We start from the raw sequence: 24,317 nt of genomic DNA on the forward strand, positions 1-24,317 counted from the left end.
TAAATGTTGTGTGAAATGTGACAGAGTCCTGGAAGCTTGTGACAATGGTTAGCAGTGCTCCGAGGACTCAGGGGCCATTCTAAGTGAGACTTTCATGGTCCTAGATCTCATTTTAATTCTAGATTTGGATTTCTTTCTCACGAAGCTTTTCTTCGTTACCATATGGTCTATGGACTCTTACACTGCAGGTTATGATCATGATTAAGTTTTCTTCATGAATCAAATATAGAACAGTTGTTTCTTGCCTGTTCTATCTTAGTACCAGTTAAATACTGAGTTATTTACTTCATACTGTGAGTCAGATATGTTATACAGAGGTAGAGCAAAGTAGAAACTGAATAATGACTAAGAAGCCATGTTACTTTTCTCAGTTCTGTATCCAAAAATGTTTGCAAGAACTATTCTTCTATTGTTTTTTATTTGTTTATTTCATTTTTTAATGTGTTTGAGTGTTTTGATTGTATGTCTATCTGTGAACCATGTGTTTGTCTGGTTCCTGAAGACATTACTGGATCCCTTAGAGCTGAAGTTATGGGTGGTTGGGAGCCACCATGTGAGTGCTAGAGACGGAGCCCGGGTCCTCTGCAAGATCAGCAGGTGCCCTTAACTGCTGAGCCATCTCTCCAGTCCCTTGGATTTCAAGGCTTGAAAGAGTAATTTCATGAAGAAAAATCTGATCTGAGCCCATGGATTCAAAGTGATCACTCCATGGCTGGCTGGTCCCCGGTGCTCGGGCAGAACACCACAGGGGTAGAAGAGTGTGGGGGGGGCTGCTCTTTACTTCCTGGGAGACAAGAGTCAGAGAAAGGGAGGACAGACAAAGGCCAAGACAAGACCGAGCTCCACAAAACATGTCCCCAGTGACCAGTTCTCCATCTATCCCCCTCCTACCTCTCATCTCCTCCGAGGAAGGCCATCTTACTCTGATTCTATCAAGGGACTGATCCGCTCACCACAGTCGAACCATGGTGATCTCATAGTCTCAGGAGCCGCCTTCACAGACACACCCAGGGGCACTTTTCATCTGCTAGGTGAGTCTTAATGCAGCCGCGTTGCCAGGGAAGATTAACCACCTCAGAAAGCCTAATGTCTTCACTGGACTTTCTTTTGGAGTTATAGCATGTGATTGCACCAAAGCTCATTATTAATTTAAACTAACAAAGGCACTTCCAGGAGTAATAAGATTGACTTTTTAAAGACGATAGCGTCTCGTCTTTGCACAACCTCCCTTAGGTTCAGAACCCGTGGGCCATCATGAAGACAAATGACATCAAACCACAAGAGGTCTAATTAACAATACCAAGCTACTGTTTCATGAAATGCTCTCAGGGAATGTCCGCAGAGTGGAAGGATGAGGCATCAGACTCAATGTTACTGGCTTCAAGGTGGGGTGGGGTTGACGGGAGTAGAGCTAGACATATACTCTCTGAAGCACACCTGCCCACCAAGTCAGGCAAGATGGATTAGAAATTACTGTGGTCACTCATTAACACCAGCATTTTAAATTCTGAATGGTTGGGGGCATGGGTGACTATTTTAAAAACACAATTTTAAAATTAAGAAGCAGCTATTATTGTAATGTCATTAGAATTATGAAGGAGGCAAACAGGAGGAAGGGGAAGGGTGGAATCTATTTATGTGTTGGCGTCCTCTAGGAAAAACTAATAAATTGCTTCAGAGCTAAAATGAATGACTTGGAAGTTAAAAGTATTAGTTTCATGCATACAGAGAAGTAGCCACGGAGAGGTGCCTTAAATCTCATTAATGACTAATTTTCCAGTTATATAAGTGAAAGGAAGGGCCAAGCTGTTGAGAATATGAAGTCAAGACTTGGCAGATCTGAACGGAGTAAGCACCAAGCTTCCTTCTGCCTCTGCTGGGAAAAAGTCAGGCATCACTGGCTTAGCTGCCATCAGTCACTGTGGAGCGGTGGAAAAGAAGGGGCTGCAAGAAGAAATTACTGGGTGCCTGTGAGCCCCATAAGAGCAATGAGTCTGTCTGCTTTGCTCAGTAAAGAGGGAGCTCTGGGTTCATCTTTGGCTTACCCCTTGAGGTTATTATAATAGACTGCTCCAAGCAGACACCAAAGGGATCCTTCCAGAGTTACCCGTTTGCTGGAAGTGGAGGGATTTGGGGACATGGCTCTTTTTTTTTTATAGCTTATGTGAAGTGTATGATACAATAGATTTCTTTGAATATTTTAATAACTGTGTGTAACATATTTTGATCATTTTTGTTCCTTCCTCACCATCTTCTGTTTTCTCTCTACATTCTCTTGTGGGCCACTACACTTTTGCTAACTGGTTGCTGCTCTAGTCTGTGTCTTTAGCTCCTTTGACGTTTGGCAGATGGAACCGAGCATTCTCCTAGCAATCACTGTGGAAAGCTAGACTTTCGTAAACAAGAGCTGATTTTCACAATAACCTATAAATTCACTCACATTTTGCTGGAGAGACTCACATTCTCAAAATCAAACAGGGATGGAGAATACAGGACAAAGGCTTGATTAATGGGAGATGGAGTGGGAGTGGGGAAAGTGAGGTGAAAAAGGAACTGGGTATCAGGGTAGCAGTGTTGGCATGAGCAACAAGCGGAGAGGATGCTGAGAAGCTCTTCCGTGTGCCTTGAGTGGAATTTCTTGTGCAAAGCTTCTCCACCGGTGCAGTTTGTCAACACTCTATTGAATGACATTATTGCTTTCTCCCATCAGGGTCCCTCTCAGCAGGTGTTTAGTTCTGTTTGTCGACTGTCCTCCTGTCCCCCAGAGCACATCTGCACGATGCTAGGAGACACAGGGCCTGAGACGTACAGTGTCAGGATTTCTCTCTCCTACACAGTAGATGACAACGTGTCCGCTGCTGCCTGCCTTGACCATGGGAACCAGAAAAAAGCTCAAACGAACCTGGCTGTCCTCTAATGAGTCTTTGTGAGCTAATTAGTGAAGCCTCGCTGGAAAGCCCACCTGGGAGGTAGCAGCTTTACTAAGACAGAGGCTGCTCAGGTTGTTCAACGAGAGGAAACCCCGCTCAAACAAAACTGTAAGAAAACAAACGTCCACACTGCAGAAGGAAGGCCAGAAGGGGTGGAAATGAAAGACAGTTAACAGAGATGAAATCTATGGCCACGGAAGTGTTAGAATGTCCAAGGTGGCCTTTACTTAGGTTCCTTTTCTTGCCTATTTGTGCTGCAAATGAAATTTAGTTTTATTTTATCTTTTATTTAGGTCACATATTTTTAATTCTAAGCATATCAGCATGCTGAGAGAAAAACAACTAAAGAAGAATCTAAATTTTTTTGTTGCTTTTAACAGGATTATCTTCCTATATTGAAACAAGCACAGAGTAATAATGAGGCTTACAGTGGGAGATTTCAATAACTTTATACCCATATTTGATGAGACTTCAAAAACAAACATCAGTAATGTAAAAAGCATTCTGTAAGTTTCATTTTAATCCAACAGACATGTGAGCAGGGCTGCTGGGTTAAATCTTCAGGGCTGCTACAGCTCAATAGCGAAGCCTATTTGTTTGATACACTGCATCGCTTACACACAGTCCCTTCTTATACACGTCCCACATTCTGGAGGCTGGGAAGTCCAAGCCTAGTGGCTGGTGACTTGGGAGCCACTTGAAATCCATCTGCAGATACACCCACAGCCCCTGAACGTGCTGTTCTCTCTTGGTGTAAGGGGTAAGTCACCTCTAGCCTGAGGACCTCTTTTCTAGGGTCTTATCTCCCTGATCTAATCACCTCCCAACCCCTCTCCCAGTGATAAATAATAATTTGTGATTATCCTTCAATTTACAAATTTGGGTGAATTCATACAGCACACGCTTGGACGGAGAATGTCAACTGTATAGGAGGGAAGGCGAAGCGAACACGAGGCCCTTGGTGTGAGCTGCGGTTCATCTCTAGCAAACCAGCCGGTGTTAACAGGTAGCAATGAGGTAAGCATATCAGGGACCCTGGTTTGATAAGCGTGAACTCCAGGACTTATTGGGTCAGCTCAGGACAGTACCTGTTGTCACTTCCAGATCCCAGATATAGGTTAGGTGTGCATAGCATGGAAAATAAAAAAAAAAAAAAAATCCTGGAGAGTGACCCTAGAGATTCTAATCTAGTGAATATTAGGGGGTTATAGACAGTTTTCTGTAAAAAGAAGCCCCTACTCATCCAGTGGCGATGGGAGGGGGGGGGAATCTGAGACTAAATTGCAAGACAACACAGTGGAGCTGATGCTTATAATATTCATAGGAAAGTGATATGATAATCCACTCTTCACTCCCAAAACATGATTTATTGCTTACTCACTTGAGGAAAGGGGTCAAAACAACTGCCCCAACTGAATTATTGCTCCTAAAAATATTTAGAGCTTTACGAGTGTATCTAAGAGCCTGGTTTTTAGAAAATGTATCTTCTTCCATTTCCTTTTCTACTATCAAAAGAGTTCCATGGAACTCTCTTCCTTCAAGCACGAACAGTGTGGCCTTGCTCTTAAAGTTCCAGCTCTGCTGTCTTTAGCCATGTCCCTTACCCCACATGAGGGCTGCCTTCCATTGCTTACTTCTCTCCCCTGAGATGTCCTTTTTACAAAACACTCCAGCATCATCCTCGCGTCATTACTCTGAACAACATCCTCTTCATAGGAAAGGGATGCTCAGAACTCCCCGGGGTTCCTTGACATCCTCTGAGCAGGGCATCAGTACCTTTCTTACATCAATGAAGTGATGAGACGCTGAATGAAGGCGATGAGACAGTACAGAGCTTCTATGAGTGACTACTATTTAAAGACAGTGCTTTAGTCCAAGCACACCATGGGACATAGAATTCCTTAGAAGAGGAAAAAACATTCAGTCTCTTGGCAGTCTGGCCCAATGCCATGGTTTTTTATCATCTATTTCTATGGAAGGACTTGGCGAATCTCATCTCTTTTATAAAAATATCCAACAAAAAAAAATATCCAACAGAAGTGGCTGAGTCCACACCATCTTCTCTAGAGTTGGCAGAGGCGTGGTGATCTGATACAATGAATCTTCAGAGCCAGTGATTAATTCAAGTCAGAAACACCTAGATTCCTGGGAGTCAGTACACTGGTTCTTACCACATCCTCTTCATAGAAAACTGCACACAGTGTGTCAGGGCATCCCCACACTGCACACAATATGTCAGGAGTATCTACAAACTGCACACAGTGTGTCAAAAGTATCCCCAAACTGCACACAGTATGTCAGGAGTACCAAAGGGTACATAGTGTGTCAGAAGGTCCCCAAACTGCACACAGTGTGTCATTGGGTCCCTAAACTGTACATAGTGTGTCAGGAGTATCTCCAAACAGCACACAGCATGTCAGGGGGTCTCCAAATTATAAAAAGATGCCAACTGAAAATCACAGTGTAACCCATTAACATTTCACCACTGAGAAAAGTTCATCTTGGTTCCATATGGATGTAAATATTTTTATTCCAACAAATTATTGTTAGCTTATTTCCAAAATAATAGGGCACAGCAGCAAATAAAAATAGACATCAAGTCTCAAGAGAGGGAGGGAGGGAGAAAGGGACAGAGAGAAGGAGAAAAGAATGGAGGGAGGGAGACAATATGCATTAAAGAAGACTGATTTCAAGAGAGCACAATTTATTTAGAGATGGAAACATCTGAAGTTCATCATTGCACTGAAGAACTCTATCGTTGCACTTATTCACTATCAGGTCTTTATTTTGACATTATGAAATAGGGATTTTTAAGATTTATTTATCATTGTATGTGTATGAACATGTGACTGTATAAATATATGTGTACCATGCATAAGTCTAGTGCCCAAAGGGAGAAAGGGAGTCAGATTCCTTGGAACTGGAGTCATAGCTGGTTGTAAGCTGCCATGTGTGTGCTGGTAACTGAACTCTGCAAGAGCATCTTGTGTTCTTAACCTCTGAGACATCTTTCCAGCCCCCAGGAAACAAGTTTCCTGAAGTCATACGTAGGTATATTTCATATATAAAGGACAACATTTTGGTGATGTTTCCCAACTCTTCCATAGTAATAGTGCAATCCTGAGCATACTGCCTTCTATTTGGTTCTTGTTTCTTCTCCCTTATATGAAGGCCCCCCTTACAAAAGCGTGAAGAACAAATGAACTCATTTACAGAAAGTGTTTTGTAGGCATTTAGTACTCACCTACAACTGCTATGTGTGACCACTGAGACACAAGGAAAGAAGACAGAGGCCCTGCCCTCACAGAGACTACAATTGAATTGAAGAAATGTGTACTAAGCAGCCACCGAATAATTATGTGAAGTCAATGCTCACTGACCCATTTGCAGTGTTTTATAGAGAATATGCTGAAAGTGTGGTCAGTGGGAGGAGAATCCTGGGGAGATAAGGGAAACATCAATGAACATGCTTTAAACTGAAGCTAGAGGAAAACGATCCACCCAAGAAAATGGTAGAACCTGAGTGGTGGGATTTGGGGAAATAGGAAAAAGCAATTGATTGACTGACACAAGAAAAAACTATGACCTCATGGATGGACTCTCCTGGGAGTGAGGGATTGACTCTACTTTTCTGGTACAGAAAAGGGAAGAAGCTTTGTTAAGTAGCCAGGAGTCGGGAGTAAGACAAAGATTTCACAGCAAAAATAAACTTATCATGATGCTCAAAGGAGAAATACAGACAGAGAAAAGCTGCAAGGTTTGGGGTCAAAATTAACCTTCATTGGACAAAAGCTTTCTTCTTCCTTTGCTTGTTTTGAGGTTCTGTGTTGATCTGTTTGGTAGATTTTACAAAGCAAACTAGGAAATGCAAGCCAGATGTTCTTCCTTCCAACTCCAGGAAATAGAGACTGGCCTTTCCCAATTCCCAGAACAAAGAAGGCAAGGGACTTGATTCATCACAGACCCGAAGGCTTCAAAGTACACCGACAAAGGAGGATGGGACTTGGCAGCTTCTGGGGTAAAACAGGGTACCCGGGAAAGTGGGGAGACAGAAGTTTCAGAAAGTAGAGATGCAGATGGAGAAAGAAGAGCAGTATTGGGGGCGTTTCTAGGGCAGCATTCTGGAAGGCTGGATGGCGAGGCTGCTCACCCTGGGAATGGACAACAAGGCGCATACCTGATTCTGTATGGTCAGGACTCAGCATCACACCCTTCCTCGGATCTAATATAATACCAAAGGTTTTGAGTCAAGGCCTTCACAGGATTTGGGGGTATAGTTACCTCTGGGACAGAGGCTAAAGTGACATCCAAAGCAGAAAAGGAAATTGTCATTAACAAGGACAAAAAAAAAAAAAGCCTTTATCATGGGCCACAGTGTGAGCAAAGGTCACCTGTAGACAGTACTGAAGTGGAGGGTCCTGACTTCATAAGCAAGATGTTTCCACTCCTCAAAGGCTGTCTGGAGACATAATTTCACTCCACCCCTACCTCAGCGTGAGACAAAGGGAGAGAGTTTCTCATGTAGTCTCTCTTTGGCAAAGAGGCCTAGCTGCCATGCAACTAGACAGGTAGCAAAGGGTGCTGGCTTAGACTAGGCTAGTGGCATCAGAGGTATAGAGGGAAGACTAGACTTATGCATCCATCTGGGAAACAAAGAAATAGAACTCGCTGATTGCGCGCTTGTGTGTGCAGAGGAAGTTGTGGCGGGAGCTCGTAGCAGCATCCATCTTGTGGTGTTGGTTCTCACAGGGTAACCGCAGGGATTGATTGGGCATGTCATTTACTGCAATGCGAACCACAGCGGGAGGAGCCGTTTCTGGGAAGATGACAGGATCCATTTTGAACATGTGGAGAAGGATGTGCTGATGAGGCAGTCCGTGGGATGCAGAGAAGGCGTTTAAATAGAGGGACCTAAGACATACTAGACTCGGAGCTTGACACAGAAATGAGAGTGGCTAGCATTCATGGTGTAGCCCGGGAGCGACATAAAGTATGGAAAGAAGGAGGCCCGTAGTGATTCCTTGGAGCAGTGCAACTTCTGAAGGATGAGTAGAAGGGAATAAACCAGCAAAGGATTCTGCAGAATGACCATGGATATTGTATGATTACTGAGAGCTTGGGGTGGCATTTGTGTCAGTATGACATGTTTTAATAATGTAATCTCCATGAAAAAAGCAATGAGGGTCCACGCACCCAGAATAGTCCCATAAACAGTAGACACACGAGTACTGTTAAGTTCACTGTGGACAGGAACTGATGTCCATAATCCAAGCATGGAGCTTAAATTCCTCATGAATAACTGGTCCTAGCTGCTCCCCTGGGCAAAGTGACAATCCAGCAAACAAGGAGGGAGGACTGCTATGTTGAAGACGACAAAAGGTGAACTTTCATTGGGACTATTCTTATAGAATTCGCTCTGTGTGTGTGTGTGTGTGTGTGTGTGTGTGTGTGCGCGCGCTCCCTCACGCGCGCGCATCAGGTGTGTGGCTTGATGCCTAATCATAGCAGGCTTAAGTTCTAAGGAGATTGAGAGATCAGCTCGGCACACAAAAGTAGATAGACATCATAACTGGGTATAGATCGGAAGCATCACCTTTGAAGTTTGCTGTTCTTTTCATTTGCTTTTGAAAGCTCAGAAATCTTTGATGATAGGATGATATTAGTAGAGACAGACCAAGGGCATATCAAGCATGATAACAATGACCTTGAAGAGGGCAGTTAAGGGATCGTGGGCTCCACCTCCAAAGTGCACCCCCCCCCTCCGTCATTGATACAGGAAGGAAGGAAGATGGCAGCTCAGGCCAGCGCTTTGAAGCTCTGCTTGTATCTTGGAGTTTTTTTCTTTCTCTGTGAAGTATGAGATGAGGCCATCCACAAAGAAAGAAGGTGATTGATAGAAATCCTAAGCTTAAGGAAAGGCAATGTGTGAAGTGGGGATTTTGGAGAGTTGAGAGAAGATGATGGCCAGGACATTGGGAGATTTTCTTTGCTAAGCAGGGGACCATTGATCATTATTTTATGGGGACATTAATGTTACTTGGTAGTCTTAGTTGTTCTCACTTGGGGCTTCTAGTACAGCAAAGAGGACTAATTGGTCTCCTTAAGATTTGAGGTTTTATTCTCTGGTTGGTACAAGGCAGATGCTGAGTATAAGAGGCTGAATAGTGACCCTTCCTCTCATGACATTTATACAGTCTCTTTTGAGACTTTGTTACTAAGCCCTTCCAACTGCTGCTCCTTTCAGCTCACATCCCTATTTCGGGAGGTCCACTTCATTCAGAACCCGTCTCGGGTGAACTCCTCAAGGAAGTAAAAAAAAAAAAAACAAATTCTTGTTCTTCTTCATGTTTGGAGCTTATACTCATTCTGTGGGATAATCCTTAGAAAACACAAGCAGTTTCTTTCATCAACATTCTCCATTTTCTCCTGGTGAGCTGTCCCCAGCCTCCAGATCTCTTCTCCCTTCCTTGGTATTCGCTATGCCGGATCTTCTTCTTAGCTCGACATCCTCTTGGAAGACCTACCCTATGCATTTGTGCTGAATAAAGATCATTTTCAATTTGGAAAGAAGGGGTAATTTTTCCAAGAGGGCTGGGGACAAGCAACTAAAAGTATCATTGGGCTGTAAGGAAGATTTCATCTTCCTGGACTGGTAATTCATGAGGCTGGAAGTGAAAACGGGATGCAGCTTAATGCTCTATTTTCAAGGACCAGCTGGGTTTCACTTGAAGGCCAGAAGCCAGAGCGAAGATTTTAGAATTAGAAAGGACTTGCCTGGTCAGAATTCAGAAACGCAGACTATACAGGAAGTACCAGGAGATATGGAAACAGTAGATACTTGAGACCTGTGAGATTCATTGTGGACAGGAGCTGATGCCCGTAATTCAAGCATTGCGCTAGAATTCCCTATGAATAACTGGTCCTGGCTGCTTCCCTGGGTGAAGTAGCAGCTGATGCCAGTGTGCAAGTCACCTGATCTTTTCAAACAATCTGATGTGTTCTCTACAGTATCTTCCCATCTGGGAGTCCTGAAGACTTGACTTGTAAAAGTGGTTTCAAGACTACACAGTCTCCCCTCTGCCTCCCAGTTCTTAGTCATCTCCCACCTCTCGCTCAACATCTCTCTGAGGCCATTGCATGTGCAGTTTGTCCTGCCAGGATGCTTCCATTTTTATTCATTGTCAAGGTGACCAGTAATCAGCTTTTCTAAGAACTTAACTTTTTGCTTATGCTAAGCTGTCTCACATAAATTCCCTGACTGAACCAATTCCTCTTTTCATAAATGATCACATAATATTCCTATTCTTATCATAATTATAAGTACCACTGCTCATGGGATCGTTTTCTTCATAAGACTGTAAGTTCCATAAGGCCAGGAACCAAGTACACTGGCATAGAACGCGGTACTGGCTCGTGGTCTCAGTAGATACTCATCTGATATATGAAGAGCCGTCCTCATTGGCTGGCCTCTGTATCTGGTATTTATTTGGCTGAGGTCCTACCTGGGTTTGGTTGTTGAGCCTGGCCTGACCTCCCGGCTGTGCTATCTTAGGCCTTCCGTTGGCAGTGGAACACTCTTGGGGCTGGGGGCTGGGCTCTAAGGATTCCAATATCCCTTTCATCACATTATTTATTTATTTATTTTTAGGACTTGTCTGAAGCTATTTTAGTGGTTGACTTTTGTGGTTTGGCTGCGGTTCAGTCATTTCCCTGAGAGACAGGGTCCGGGGCCTGTCTCCCTGAGAAGCCGCAATCCCATCCTTCTTGGATAAGAGCTCTCTGGCTCTTCACAGCAGGCTTTCAGAGCTATGCTTCTTGGGGAAAAGCCCAGAAGAGACAACAGCTGCAGCATCCCTGTCGTCCTAGGGGCTCAAGAGGTCAGAAGGTCAAGAGGCTTTTTCTTCAGAGAGATACCCCAGTCAATGAGGTCCAACCAAAAAAACCTGTCCCTCCCCTGGCCTCTAAACCTAACTTTCTGCCATAGGCTGTAAGTGCTGCTGTTTCCCAAGTGACTCTGTGCTATGCATTATGGTCTAGATGGGTGTGAGCTTTGACGATGACTTGAGAGAAAGGCCTTCCTTGCTTAGTAACTAACAAATTTTGTGCTGGTGTGTGTGTGTGTGTGTGTGTTTGTGTGTGAGTGTGTGTGTGTGTCTGAGAGAGAGAGAGAGAGAGAGAGAGAGAGAGAGAGAGAGAGAGAGAGTTCTCTACCACTGAGCTACATCCGCAGTTGGGTTTCTTTCTTATATGTTCATCGATTTCCTAAGGACTGAGTGCCGTGAAAAAATAAAACTCAGAGTGGTTTGTGCTTCTAGTAGGAAGGTGGCCTCTAGATTGAAGGTGTATCCAGAGACAGGACACTGTTTGATCTGTCATCAGGACAACCTCCCTCATACAGTTACCTTTGACTCTTCCAAGCAAATAATTAGATTCAAAAGTGGTACAAACCAAGAATGAACAATGAGTATACTCCCTGAGAAAAAATGTTTATTTGGCTCACTCTGGACTAGCAGGGTATCCAGGCAAGAGGTACCACTGACAAGCAAACATGGTACAGACTTCAGAAAGGTTCAGCCACTTAGTAAAAAGCACTTTCTCCTTTCTCTTTAAGATTTTGGATCATGGCAGGGGCAGGCCATTTGGCCTCCAGAAAGTTGTATCACGGAGTCACGCAGAAGACACCAATCTGGTATTCTAATCCGTCCCCTGGGAATCATGTGTGAAAAGGCTGTGGCTGAGGTGAATTAATTATGAAAATAAAGAAGTGAAGCAAAATACATATGCCTTAGCTGTTTCTGCAAGGCTGAGACCTTGGTCTGAGAACAACATAGAAGGAGGAGCCGTTTGCTTTGGTTCAGGATTTCGGAGGTATCAGTCCATCACTGAATAGCAGACTTGATGGAGCAAGGCAGCCCACACATGGTGACTACTCTTTTTTAGAAGAGATCAAGAAGAGACATCCCAAAAGGACACATCCTCAACAGCCTGCTTCCTCCAACAAGGCCCCACCTCTTTCACTGCCCCCCCAACACTGCCATTCTTGATGTAGTTAGGCATATCAAGAAGACAGCCACATCAGAGGATTCACCATCGAATTTTCTCCCGATCCTTTACTATCTTTTAGGTAATTTTCAATACAATCAAGTTGAAAATCAAGTTTAATTATCACAGCAAGCCATCTTTATGCAAAAATTTGCATTTAGTGAAGGAGAAGATATTTAACCCATCCATCCATCCGTTCTCTATTCACAAACAACCCATTGATCATTAGGCAGTGGGGCAGAAGATAAAGCAGGTAAAACTTTTTCACTTCATTTTTTCCCCAGATAGTCCATTTGTGCTTGTATTATTGATGGGTATGAATAAAACTTAATAACCTTTTTAATTTATTTGGAAGCCAGTCCAGATTAAAGTGAGAAAAGAAAAATGAAAGGGAGTGATGAAATCCTACTTGGCTCTTTGGACCCCGCTTTTCGCATCTGAAAATATGAAATCAATTACATGTTGCATAATTTCCGATGGGTTTTATAAATATAGAATGAAACCAAAATTTTCTCAAAGATCTAATTGGTCGCTGCTCCTCTTTTCACTGTTTTGTAATATTTTACTTCAAAACTTAGTAACTTAAATCACCATTTTATTATTGTTCACAATCTTGAACATGGGCACATAATCTTTCTGGGATTCCTATATTCCGTGAACACCAAAACTCATTCAGCCATAATCCCATAGTAGGCAGGAGGTTCTGCAAACACTAATATGGAAGCCCATGTCTGGTGTGTTGGCTGGGATGCCAGTCACTGGAGTCCCTGAAGGCGGTGTACTTTGTTGTTACATGGTAGTTGGAATTCTGACATGGTATCTCAGAGCTCCCAGGCTATTCCCAGAAATCTGGGCAAGAGATGTAAGGCTTCTTCTGAACTCCCCTTGAATGTCTCAGAATGGCATTTCTACCAAATCCAGTTTGCCAAAGCAGTTGACTAACACCAGGTCAGATTCAAGGAAGGCATGGCAGATTCAACGTTTCCGTCGAATTGAATCTGAATTGAATGGACTATGTGGAGGCTGGGTATATACACTGTGAGGGTTAAAGTTCACAGTACGAGAGACCTTGTGTCAGTTGAATCATGAGGATAACGGGCAAAATTAACATTACGAGTGATTTTTGAGCATGGGTGGGGTCTGATATGAAAATATTAAATAAGGTTCTAATTAGATGAAAAAATTATGAAAATTAAGAAAATTGCATAAGACATTGGATCTGAGGTAAGGTTAGTAGAGGAACATAGTCAGACGAAGAAGACTAAGGCAGGCTGACTAAGAGGCTGGCTTGCGGCAGAAGGCCCAGTGAGAAGAAACAGCAGAAAGGCACAGGGGTGGGGACCCAGATGGTCACTGTGGGAAAAAGGAGGATGCAACTTTAAAATACTCAAGCCAGAGTCTGCTTGGTGAACTTCCAGCCTTAGGATTCTTTTATCACAAATGTGTAAAGTTGTTATTTTCCTTTCTCCGTGGCTTGGTGTTCTGTCTTTCTTGGTTGTGTTCCTGCCAGGGAATGAACTCAGCAATCCTCTAGACAACAGCCAAGTCCCTCCCCATCTTTATCCTCATCACAGGTCCCTTAGCTGCAGCATGAAGCAGCTCGCAGCCCTGTTTCTCCTGCTCAAAGCCATGGTAAAAGGATTTCTCTGTTCGACTTGTAACAGGTTTTTATGCTCCTATGATACTCACCAGGTAATGGAGAGTATTACGAACCTGCTTCTCCACCACTGTATTCCCAGATACTGATCACTGGATTCCTCTATGCTAGACCCATAGAAAATTAAGAGGTTTTCCACCACCCTTGCTGAATGCACATAATCATTTTGATGGGTTTCTTTCAGAGCTTCACGTAATAGCATAAAGAGCAACTTGATCCGTTCCTGGTATTAGCAGGGGGCGATCCTATTATCTCTAGGAGCCACTGTGGCTCTCTAATGGGAATGAAAGCAAAAGCGACCGTGGGATCTGGTGTTTGCTCCATGTCTTGGTGAATCATGTAGCTCTCACGTCTTGGAAGGAGATGGGAACAATTTATGTTGTAAGTTTTCACAAGGAACTAACCGTCACCTTTGACACCCGTCTCTGTATCCAAGCCTCTTTCGCTTCATGCTTTCCTTTGGCAAGAGAGTCTGTGAACAGTGTGCTACTTTTGTCCAGCACAGGGAGGGCAGTTGGTAACCGACGAAGATTAAAGATCACCCTGTTGACAAGTTTTAATTAGCAAGAAAATGGAGGAAACCTTGGTGCACAATGGGGAAGAGGCTTCCTTGTTTATATCCTGCTAGGGAATCAATTTTCAAAATCATAAAAAAGTAAAGACTCGGATTGCAGACTCAGAAAAGATAACGGCTCCTACCTTTTCCATAAAATGTAAATATCACTTAAGAGCCTGCTTTTACATCTTCTGACTACAATCTTTTATTCTCTTTCCATTATAAAAGAAACGTTTCCAACAAAATGCCTTTACAATTCACCCACAAGGGCCACAAAATATTCTTATCACATAATAAATATACAACTTAAATCTGTACAATAGCCAGGGTCCCTCCCCTTCTTTCATTGAGATGAATTCCCTGCACAACCCTGTGCAGTCTTGACCCTTATGCCTCCCAAGTGCTGGAATTTCATGCCTGCAGCATCATGCTTGGCTTGTACACATTTTTCTGCATCTTCTCCTTAACCCTTCAGCCAAAATCTGGGCTCAGTACGTCACTTACTAGATCTTGGAGTAGTTACCAAATATCTCTGTTTCTTAACCTCCTCAGTGCTAATGAAATATATATCTATAAAGCAGCCTTCGCCATTACAGTAACTAGTATACTTTTTAGCACAATGCCTGGCACACAGAAGGGACTCAATATATACAATTTGAAATAACACTCGGCCTACCCATTCTCATTTAATCCTCAAAACAAGACAAACAGTAGAGAAACAGAGCCACAGTAGGAGTTATGGTTTCGCATTCAGAAGTCAAAGTCCATGGCATCTGGTCATGGCTCTCTTTTCTTACTAGCTGCATAGTCTTTCTAATCTTCTACTAGTGAGTACGTCTGGGTTCCCTTTACAATCTGCAGAATGGGAGCAACAGCAAGAGAGGTTAAAGGTGAGACTGACGTAAAGAAGAATCTGTGGTGCATTGTAGACGCCACCATCGCGGCTTGAGGCTGCAGGATGACAATGCATTGTGCTGTGCTAATGGAAATGCAGGCTCTCAGCAAGTGCATTTTGGCCTATGGCAAGGCTGCTTTCCCAGGTCATGCAGGGCTTGCACCCAGGGCATGCGCTTGGCTTAGTGCTTTCCTCTCATGTCTTGAATGCCCTAATACATTTCTGAATGAGGGACTATGCACTTGCATTTTTCACAGGGACCTTTGAGTATATAGACATTCCTTCTGGTGATTGCTGGAACTTATTCAAGAGCCTAGTCACTCATAGGTTCTTATCACACTGACCCTTACAGGAAGTGTGCATTTATTGTAGGACATTCTTCGAGTCTGAGATTTTGTTATTCAAGTTCTAAATGTATTTCTATCCTAGAGCTCTTTCCTTATTGTCAGAGCAGAGTTTAGGGTTAAACTGTATTCTGGTCTAGCCTGGCTTCCTCAGACCCATGGGTGTAGCATGGTGCATCAGTCTGGTTGTTTCTCTCACATTCAAAGGTCTGTGACACAACCCCTATGTGACACTGTTGGGAAGTGGAGCCTGATAAGAGGTGATGAGTTGATTGATGTTGCTGTCATGGAAAAGAGTAATTACTACAGAAGTGGGCTTCTTATGAAAGCATATGAGGCCTTTCTCTTGTTCGCTCTCCTTTTCTTTCCTTCTGCGTGGGTGGCACAGCATGAAGGCCTTTGCTGGATGCTGGCACCCTGCTCTTGAACAGCCAGTCCTGTGAGACATGCATTCATTTTCCTTATAAATCACACCCTGATATTCTAATCTAACAACACCAAACGGACTAAGACATCAGCTGTGGTTTGAATCTGAGATGGCCCCACAGGCTCATGCGTTTGACCACTTGGTGCCCAGATGGTGGTGCTGTTTGGGAAGGATGTGAGTCTTTAGGGGGTGAAATATTTCTGAAAGAAGTGTCTCTAGGGGCAGGCCTCCAGGTTTTGCAGCCCAGGCCTCTCTTCCCATCTGTTCTCTGCTTCCTGACTATGGACAAAACACAACCAGCTGTCATCCTTGCCAGTCACTATGCCTTCTGCACCATAACGGACTGCGTCCCTCTCTCAACTGTAACTCAGATGCCAACCTTCCTGTTTTAGGTGGCTTCCTGTCAGGTAATCAGTCAAGGCAACAAGAAAAACAACCAACGCAACACCTGAGTGGGGAGTTACCATGAGAGGGTTGTACGTTTCCACCTCCCTCTCTCACAATAGAATGGATGATGGGTTTTAGCTGTGCATTTACTGTTATGTCTTAATGCTATACAGAAGTCATGTACTAATACAAAGGAAAGCTTGACATGTTGTTGAATGTGCAGTAGCATCTCACTGCGTAACTTCTCAATGAATTAATACTAAGTATATTAAATTACTCTTATCTAGGAGATTGAGAATTTATAAGGAATAAAGCCTACATGTGTGAAACAAGTGGGAAACTGCATCGCACTGTAAATTCTTGAATTGCCAGATCAATTTAAGTTGACAAGTGTATGCTCCTTAATCCTAATTCAGACCTTACATGCAGTGTGGGTGCAATTAATACATGTGCAGTTAAACATATACACACACGGAAAGAGAGAGAGAAGCCAGATTTTCATATTAACATTAACATATTGAGAGGAGGAAATGAACATGAGTTAACAGAAAACCAGGAACAGTGAGTTCCGAGGTAATACCAGGAGATATGTGAGATCCAGAAAAAAGTTTGAATTCCTGGAAGCCTCAGACACCATGAGCCAAGATAAAGCACATGAACTATTATAGTTCAGCCCAAGAGAACAGAAGTTGGTTCACTAGGAAAGAGGTCGTAAGTCGCACCCCATGCCAGAGTACGGTGTATGCCCTCACCACAGACTCAGAGTCATGAGCTTCCCTATTCAAAATGTCAAGTGGCTTCCAAGTCTACAAAGGTCCCAGTAATGACTCCCAGCTACTCCCTAACATAACCACTCTCTGTGATCCCTGCTCCCCATCTTCTTCTGCTCTAGACACACTGTTCTGGTCCTTGGAGAGATCTTGTATAATCTTGAAGAACTTTTCTGGCATTTTCTTTGTTCTTTACTTTATTCAGTATTGCCTTCCAAGGACCCAACCTCAGGACAAACTTCACCAGCCACCATACACACACACACACACACACACACACACACACACACACACACACACACACGACAGTACTCAGCCTTCATCTTTCTATAGCTTTGAAAAACATCATATTGATATTTTTATTTGCTCAATTCAAATTCATGGTTCTTTTTCTTCACCAGAATATAGACACAATTTTCTGTTTTGTTCACTGAGGGTCTCCACAAGAGCAGTCAATGCTTAAAGCTTGGTCAATACTTGTTAGGAGGATAAATGAATGAGTGTGTGAATTATTTAAAAACACTCAAATAGAGAAATGAATTAAAGGAAGAAGAGCAAATAATCTACTCATTCCACCTTAAGAGAGGTCTGAGAGGGGTGGGGATTTGAGGAATGATGTCACAGTGAATGGACCACACTTGGACCAAGAATTTATAGACAACAGTGAGTAAACAAGTTTATAAACATTTTGCACACTGGAAGTCTGTTCTGTCTTCTGCAGTCATGGTCACTAACATCCGCAGTGGCTCACCCATTTTCCATGGTGGTCACTGTTACAGAAAAGTATTTTCTTGGCTTTCCCTGGCAGGTTCCCTCAGCATGGCACCTTCATGGCTCATCAAGGGCACTAAACACTGAGGCTTCTTGCTACCTTGGGACTCAGTCTTCTCTTATTACTAAGGAAGACAGATTCCAAACAATGGCATTAGGATGAGGAGGAGGAAAGAGAGCCAACCAACTGAAGAAAACTATTAATTCAATTTGTGAGAAAATATTCTCTTAAAAAGGACTGTGGAGTTTGCAGTATCCATGATAGATGTTGCTGCCATTACAAACGCCCCACCCTTTCTCAACATCAAATTACACTGTGCATTCTGTGGCATATGACATTGCAGCAGGCAGGTGACGTATAAACCCCTGCATTTTCACCTCGAGGTTGGGCCTCACTTTGAATCTAGTGTGTGTAACCTGAAGAGAGCTTTAAACACACTGACGTGGCACAGCTTGTGTCGGTCATGCAAAGAGCTTCCCTGAGAAAACTCCTGGTCCCAGCAGAGAAGATTCATGTAGCTGCTCAGTCTTTGTCATAATCAGTCTTTGTCATTCTATTGGTTCTTTCAGAAACACCCTAAGTCACACAGTCCACCAGTAAGTGGATATGAGTGTGTGATATCTCAATAAAGCAATTGCATTTTAGGTTATGTCCCAAACACAGAAAATATGTGTTAGTAGGCTTTTAAATTCATGGTTTCCAACCCATCCAAAACAAGATATATAAGAGCAGCAGGAAACCTCAGTAAGGGCATCTGGAGTCAGCTCCCTGGCCCTAGTTCCATCACAGCAGGAGCAGGTCCTGTCTTTGTCCTTGCAAAGGGTCATCAAGGTATATGGGCAAAGACTCCGCACTCAGGCTCGGGTCAGCGACTTAGTTGAAGTCTAACACCAAGAAACAAAGAGAGATTTTTCATGTAAGTGAACTACAGCTGCATTTCAGGGGCTTCCAATAGGTTTCCAGTCATTTCTATGTTTAACAGTGGTTCCTAAGAGAAGAGTCACTGAAGTCATTTTTTAGTAGTGCATGGGAAACTGCAAGAATTTTTAAAAAAACTTTTCAGGTCTATTTTTTCTCTTAGTAAAAGTTGACATCGGGGTTCAGTCTAATTTCAAAACAGAGAGGAGGGATTCCATTCAATTCCCGTTACTCGCTCATCTCTGGCCGTTGATGGCCATTAGCGGATTTGATTTCTTTACACTTCCCCTTGCTTGTAGTCTGCTCCCTGGATATGTCCTGCACAAAAGCTGGGGCTCTTCAGTAACCCTTTCTACCTTATCGCTCTCCCACCCCCAAAGCTTCCACCAAACCATGAAGGTCAGATTATTCTATAACTTCGGAAACTTCTCCAGAATATCCGCAGTTCTCGTAAGACCACCAACCAAGGGCTTTCCTTATCATTTATTCCAGCCTGTCTCTACTAGTTCTAATTTATGAAAATTCTTAGATTTCGGACACCATGATATGTCTTTCAGGAGAAACTTCTGAACCTGATTCCATCTAGTTAAAAGCTTTTCTCTATGCCAACCAATCAACTGTTTGGCCATCAAGAGACCGTGTACTGAGCACTGTCTAGGGTTTGTTATGTTGCTGCCTTTAAAGACAACTACACCAGCCCCCTACCTTCCCTTCAATCCTGCCCCCGCCACCTCTAAGTTCCAGTATTCAAGAAATTGAACCGATTTATGTTGCTGTGCTGCTAAATGGGGAACTCACTGACCATTTATATCAATTAGAATGAGTAAAATAAAAATGTATTTGGAGATCTTTATAAGCACGTGGGACTGGATGACCTACATATTGTATGTCACTGATCTAGATTCCCATCATCACATAACGTTTTGCTGGATAGTGGCAACCACAAGATTCTAAAGGTTGGATAATTGATTAATTTGGAAGATTACAAAAAGTTAATTGTCTTTGGCTGAGCTTGCAGGATGAAGAAGAAGTTTAAAAGGGTGATCTTGTCACTTTCCTTTTATTTTTAAAACTATGTTTAAAGATTTTACTTTTGTTTTTAAGGATGTGCATATGTAGGGTGTGTTTGTGTGCATGTGAAGCAACCCTGCAGAATCCAGAAGAGGGCATCAGCCCCCTGAAGCTGTAGTTACAAACAGTTGAGAGCGTCCAACATAGGATACCAAACCAAATTTGGGTCCTCATTGCAGTAAGTACTGCTAACCACTGGCCCATCCACCTAAGCCCTGTTACTTTAGTTAAGACATTAGATGATGTTGGATACAAGTTACATAAAAAGCTGATGGACTGGCTCATTGAATAAAGTGCTCCCTGAGACCCATCGAAGTTTCTGGAGGTCATAGGGGTCTCACTCAATGGAGCCCCAGTCCCCAAGCAAGGAGGAAGAAATTTCTCCCTGTCTCCCTGACAAATGAGGATGAAACAGGAAGACATCCCATAGAGGATCCTTTACCAGACATCAGGCACGCTCACATCTTCATCTCGGATTCCTAGTCTCCAAAGCTGGGGGAAGAGAAATGCTGATCATTAAGCCATCTAGTCCCGGATTTTGTTCCAACAGACTAAGACAGAGGAAATGATCTTCCCACCAATAAATCTGTAAAGCCATGGTCATGCTTTTCTTTTCTCCTAGTGTAGGGAAAGGGCAGCCTCACAACTACTGTTCCAGCTTCTGAAAGGCATTGCTCATTTGATTCAGCACTCATGGATCTCATAAATCAATGACTCCTCTTTAAAGAAGCATTCCGAATACTCCACAAATATATTTTAATATCTCCCATTTTAGAAAAACAATGTGATCCTTACCATAGATCCACATCTTCCTCATACCACTCCCCAGCCCATCTCCACCAACTATTGACCAACTCCACACGTTGTTTCTATTTTCTCACCTTCTCCCCACCCTTCTTCCACTGCAGTGCACAGTAATTCTTGCATCTCCCGGATGCTGCAGTCACCTAATGCTGCCCATCAAAGTGTGTGATATGAACTTTCTTGTTTGAAGCAACAATAATTCTCCCACCAAGCTTAGCAAAGCCAGCGGGGCAGCTTGAGACTGGAGACCAGAATGATCTGAAGGCTTTTACATTTCCATGCCTGGCAGTAAATACTAGACAGAATCAAAACATACAAATGCTGGAACAGCTGCAGTTCCTTGGCCATCTCTCAAAAGAGCTGTGTGGTCTCTCCATTGGAGCTCACTAATATGGAATCTTTACAGCAGCCAGCTTTTTTACACATTGGCTCAAGAAAACCAAAGAGCATGCCTCAAGAGAGAAGCACAAGCAACTATGAGTAGAAAAAAAAAAACTTATCCTGAAACTGAGTACAAAACTACTGTGTCTTCTGATTTCCAACTCAGTGATCATATATTCAGATCTGAGCAGAAGAGAGGGATTGTCTCTTCCCTGCTGTGCCCAGTATCTCATCTGGAAGGTTCAAAGGTAGGGTCGATGTGAGGCTAGAAGCACACAAGCGTCTGGTAAGATAAAACCCCCCAAGAGCTGGTGGTGGGATTCCAGAGAAATCAAATAAAGACTGAAACAGAAGAGACTAAAGCCATTGAAACCACTGCAGGCAAAGCCAACCAGAATCAGGATGTGGACGTCTGTACATCGAGGCTCTGTCATAAGGTTTCATCCTGTTGTAGGGCTTGAACATCATATTTATCCTGATGGCTCCAAAGTCCAGTGCCAAAGCTTTACCTTAACCTTTGGCATCCTCCTGTGGATGTCTGCTAGGCTATTCAAACTCATCAAGTCCAAAAGGGTAACCTTAGATTCCACCATCATTCTCCATCCACCTGTGTTTCATCTATAAACAAATTTTATTTTTGCCTCAGTGCCATTTCAAAAATTACCCAGCAACATGCTAGGGCTAAAGATTTCTGTCCCTAAACAATACTGAAATCTATCTTGCAATGACTCTCTGATAACAAGAGCTGAAGAAATAACTTCCTATTTTATCTGTCTCAAGGAATTGTTATTCTATTAAATGGCATTATCCTTGCTTAGAAGCCTATGCTGTATGGTGCATTTTTTTCTGTGTTAGACTGGCAAGGTTCTTCAAGGTTGTACAGTTCTTTTTAATAAGATGTATTGTTTATAATTTTATAATTTAACTTAAAATTATTTATTGAATGTCTATCATTTGGCAGTCATTGTCCTAGTTGCTGGGGAGACAGAGGGATACAAAACTTAGCTTCTAATAGGGAAAGGCAGACAATTTAAAAAAAACATGTAAAATATGTCAGGCGGTGATAAGAGCTGTACAGAGAAATGAAACCATATGAGACTGCAAAGGATGGGATAGCCGGGTCAAGTGCTGTTTTCTCTCTGTCACTCAAGGGAGGTATCCCTTTAAGGAGATGGCAGGGCTGGTTTGAGGGTCCATGGGAGCAAGTGTTCTAGGCAGAGGGGAGAGTAAGTTGAATTCCCCCCTACCCCCGTAGGTTGATGGCTGAATGACATATTTAGCAAATGGTAGGAGGCTAGTACCGGAGAATGGTGTGGGTGAGGGCAGCTGTGGTAGAGAGGAGGCTGGGGAAGTGGATCGGGACATTGATGCCTATTGGTGCAAACCGAAATGAAGCAAGACAGGGTGGCCTTATTTTCCAGGATTTGTCACATGTCAAATAGAGAGGATACGTTATCAGAAGGAAAGAACACTCTAAGGTAGGTGTCTGTATGTGTGTGTGTGTGTGTGTGTGTGTGTGTGTGTGTGAGAGAGAGAGAGAGAGAGAGAGAGAGAGACAGAGACAGAGACACAGAGAGAGAGACAGAGAGAGACAGACAGACACAGACAGATAGACAGAGAAGAGGTTTTATTCAGGAGCTAAGTAGATATCTCTTCGGTAAATGCAAACCATCCCATGTCATACCTGCACATAGCTATCACCAATATGGGAAGCTGTTGCTGTTACCAGTTGAGTTTTCTATTCACTAGAAGGATGGTCAGTCAGTCTGGCTTCAACTTAGGAATCCGGTACTTCCTGACTTGCCTAAGCCACACCCAGCTAATATATAACTTCTCTGGGTGTTGTCATACCAATGACTAGACTGAGAAAGTGTCTACCAATGCTTAGTGCAGTGCTTGTCACAAGTGAAGGCCACCGTAACTCAGTTCACCGGACTGTCACTTCCCCATGTCTCTGGCCCTGCACTGTGTATCCTCCATCACGGTGATGAGCACGTGACAAGGTACTTGTTTTCTCTCCAGCCGACTCCTGTCAGCTCTGTGAGGGCTGCTTCCCTCTGCTCTTGCTCACTGGTTCATCTGCAATGCCTAGCAGGATGTCTGTAAGACAGTAAGTTGACAAGCAACATTTGTGGAATGAATAAATGGAAAAAAGGCAAGGGTGGTACCCAATCATGAGCCTTGATGTTGGGATCCACAGCTCTGGATTCTACCACAGAGCACTGTCCGCTCACACCGTTGTCACAGACATTAGGCAACCGGATGCCCTGGGTTTGAAACCTGACAAGTTGGAGAGCTCACACAGTAATCTTTATCAGGACATGCAGCTATCTTTCTTTCAACCACAGCCTAGTGAAGTCCTTCGGGGCTGCTCTTTGCCAGCTGAGACCAGGTAACTACGTTCAGGAAACGTTTTCCATTAGTAACTGCCAAACCGTCCTTTCCTCAACTGCTTTGGCTCACACCTAAGTCACATATTTCGGAGTGTAATTTCTCCAAAGGGTCTTGTCAAACACACCACTGCCTGGAATTAGAGTGGCTGTGTGCGTTAGGCCATTTGCAGCCTTCTTCTTATCCACCAGAGATTATGCACAGAACAGTGGAAGGGAGTGAGATTTCCTGTAGTCACATTTGGCATAATCAGCATGAACTTCACAAAGAGCATCTTGCTCATTTCCCCGAGAGCCGAGAGAGCCTCGCAGAGGCTGTTGCACACAGCAGGGACGGTACTGCGTGTGTCATTCCTGTGTTGTCCTGGGGAAGCACGGACTCTAGTTATTCTTGCATTGTGTCGGGTTTAGCTAAAATCTCCACACACAGCTCTTGCAGGTAGAAATTAGGCGGAGCAAATAGAAAGAGCAGGCTTTAACGACCACATCAACAACAAAAATAATAATCCGAAATAAGAAAGCCTTTTCCACTGCAGACTATGGCTTTTGTTCCTTCTGCTCAATAAGATTTGTGTTGTACACTTGGCCGCTTTTTCTCACTTTCTTCTTGCTTTAATGTTTGTGGCTCAAGCACTGAAAATCGTATATGGAATTTACCAGTGTTTACAAACCGTGGTGAAGAAATTGTCCCCTCCCCTCTTTCCCATCTTTCTCTCAGCACCCTGCCTGAGTCTGGAGACTCACCTTCCAAGACCCTAGTCTTCACCCTGTTGTCGCCAGGCAGCAGCTCTCAGGGAAGTATGATTGGCAGAGCCACAGAGCCTTGGGAGGTGTTGCTCACCCCTCAAGGGAAGGAAGCTTTGCGGGATGACATCAGCTTCCTGAATAGAGATCTAATAGAAATGAGGGTAGATTTAAATAATAGCAGGTTCTTTCTCTCCTTCCAGATAGAGGGTGCCAGAAACTGGAAGGG

The sequence above is a fragment of the Microtus oregoni genome, unplaced genomic scaffold (assembly GCF_018167655.1).
Source record: "Microtus oregoni isolate MIOR12 unplaced genomic scaffold, Mior012 000004F_ref0000308, whole genome shotgun sequence".
Lineage (NCBI taxonomy): Eukaryota > Metazoa > Chordata > Mammalia > Rodentia > Cricetidae > Microtus > Microtus oregoni.